General features: G+C 40.5%; 1 non-coding gene across 1 annotated transcript; it reads left to right on the top strand.

The window, feature by feature from the left end:
* Positions 1-1,551: 1,551 nt before the first annotated feature.
* LOC143438281 (U6 spliceosomal RNA) lies at positions 1,552-1,658 on the top strand. The gene has a single exon (XR_013107224.1). It is a non-coding gene; the product is annotated as a U6 spliceosomal RNA (small nuclear RNA).
* The last annotated feature ends 1,235 nt before the right edge of the window (positions 1,659-2,893 follow it).

Raw genomic sequence — 2,893 nt, 5'->3', positions numbered from 1 at the left:
CAATAGCAGATGGAAAGTGTTACCTTTAACATGGCTATGTTTCTTTAACAAGTGGGAAAGAGTAGATAGGAGGTAGGAAGAAACTTCTAGAACTGCCAACTAGGTTATGAGTGCCATGTGCCAATCCCTATTATTGGTTATAAAAACTGGAGGATGGGATGTCTTCCTTTACCAAGGCCTGAAAAGTCACTTGTTCTTACAAACATGGTGATATCCAAGAAACTCATTGTCTTTTTTCCCATTTGGAGACCCTGGGGGGGGGGGAGAGACAGAGACAGAGACAGAGACAGAGACAGAGACAGAGAGAGGTCAATCCCCATATACCCATGTGGCCGCTGAGTGATAGTCGTCGTCACCACAGAGAATCCTTGCCATTTCAGTCAAGATGGGACTAAAGGAAAGTTGTGACGAGCCGTGGCTGAAAGCTGTTCAGTAGGTCAACAAAAATCAGAAAGCTCGAGCAGATAAGAGAAGGTGAGCCTCAACCACCATCACAGTGTATTTTATACTTTTATCACAACACCGGCAAATCCACTCCAGAACTAATGTGGATACCAAAATATTTTTCCTAATTGGCTGACAGTAGAAGACAGAGGCTGACAAGGTTTATTAAAGCATTTCGTAATTACCAGATTCCGCCTGCCAACTGAGGAGGGATTTCAAAGCGTTTCATAATTGCGAGATTTCACCTGCCAACTGAGGGATTAAAAAAAAAAAAACAGCTTAATCTATTTTCTTTCTTTGATTCTGGTTATAACAATTGTGTTCTATTTAAAAGAAATTGTCATTAATTTAGTGGTGATAATTAATTTTTTTCAAAAACAGTGTACTTTGGGGTCTTGAATATTCAAAACAAAGAGTCATAATATTAGCATAGGGAGGGCTGGGAGAATTGGCTCAGTGCTTAAGAGCACTTGCTGCTCTTCCAGAGGACCCAGGTTTGATTCTCAGCACCCACCTGGTAGCTCACAACAACCTGCAATCCAATTCTGGGAGATCAATGTCCTTTTCTGATCTCCATGGGTACCAGGCACACATGTGGTGCACATAAAGCCAGTTGTTACTTTTTAAAAAATTAACAAGCTTCCAAAGGGAAGGTGAATGTGGCAGCCATCAGCTTCAAACTAGGTGTTCTTAGACTATGCCATGTCCTCAGAAGCTAATGGCTTTATTTCACATGAACTCTTTAGTTTCTCATTCTCTCTGCTCCCACAACAGGATGGATATATTCCCTTGCCTTCCTATGAGCTTCTATCTGGAAAATCAGATATTCAGCCCCCAGGCAGTCATTGGTTTTTTTTTTTTTATCTCTCTTATTATGCACACATGCTGAAGAATGAATAGACATAAAATATTAATATCTGGGGCCAATCGCTATTTCTAAAGTCAAAGCAAAAGAAAAGCCACTAATCACTTACCTCTTTAAAGTATTTGGGGGAAATTTTCTTTTTTTATCGTTTTTCCTCCCTCTAGTTGTGTTTACAATGGATCACTCTTGAATAGTGTCTGTGAAATAATAGCTATGCAAATACTATCATAAAAGGCAAATGGGTGCTCATAGCAGCAGCGGATGTGCCAAAACGGAAAATAGACAGAGGAGATTAGCGTGGCCCCTGTGCAGGGATGACATGCAAATTCACAAAGCAATCTCTCTTTCCATAACTGGACCAAGTACTGAGCCTAAGTGACCATGGAGTGTTCAGGAATCATGGAATATCATGGAAAGGAAGGAATGATGCAAGAACTACTGTAAGAAGTGATGCAAAGGGATAATGCAAGGAAAAATGAGGAGGTAAAGGATATCTTCTGGAAACCAGAGGGTTGTTGCATTCATATACACATTGCATAAACCTACACATGGTCAGGCTTTTCAACATTTCATCATAGACAGGGGAGTGGACCATGAAGTGTTGTTGGCAGTCAATGATTATTAGAGGGTGGGGTTTCCTTCAGTAGCTATTGATATGTCACACCTGATTGAACAAAGAACCTCCCATTCATACTTGGGCAAGAAACTCTAACTAAATCCCATGTGTCCCACACAGAAAGAAGACATGAACACAGGGCAAGGGAGTCATTGAGAAGAAGAGAGCAGGTTTAGTAAGAGTAGGAGTTGGTGGGAGAGAATTAGAGGTAAAAACGACTACAATTCTTTAAGCAAACGTAACTGTCAAATAGAAAGACTCTGTTAAAATGAGAATTGATGATGCTGAAAAGAAGTTTTGACAAAGTGCAGAGGCAAAAGTCTCACTTAAAGCAATGAACAGATTCTGCTCTCTATTCAAGTCTCTGTGTTGCCTGGAAGGGAGGGCATCAGCTGTCAAGGCAGTCTTCATGGATAAATAGTATCAGACACCAAGCCTGGGTGGGTGGCTTGCTTTTCTTCGCAGTTTAAAGACTATTAGAGAAGGTTCTGGGTGTGCTTCGTGCCTGCCCCTAAGCAGCACACCCCAGTACAGGCATTGTCTTCATCTGGACCTGAATTGTGGCTTCCCTATTCCGGGTTGTCTTGTCCCACATTCAAACCTTGGTACTTATACCCTGAATGGGCTGGCTGAGGAAACGTACAAAAAAAAATATTTTGTTTCTAGTTTCTTTCACCTCATAGAAGTCTATTCTTGGTTCATACAAAATCTATTCTTGACTGATACAAGTGTATTCTTTGCTCATACAAGTGTGTATTCTTGGTTTATACCAGCCTATTCTAGTTATACAAGTCTATTCTAGGTTTATACAAGTCTATTCTTGGTTTATACAAGGTCAATAAGAAACATCACGATGTCTGCTGTTTCTCTACTAAGATTTCTGTTTCATTCTCATGTAGTGACTGTGGAATATTCATTGATGATATCTGAGTCAGCAAAACCATGGACAGCTCCTAATTGATGTTAGC

The sequence above is a fragment of the Arvicanthis niloticus genome, chromosome 24 (assembly GCF_011762505.2).
Source record: "Arvicanthis niloticus isolate mArvNil1 chromosome 24, mArvNil1.pat.X, whole genome shotgun sequence".
NCBI lineage: Eukaryota > Metazoa > Chordata > Mammalia > Rodentia > Muridae > Arvicanthis > Arvicanthis niloticus.
Note: the sequence above shows the minus strand (reverse complement) of the source record. Positions and strands in the feature narration are given on the sequence as shown.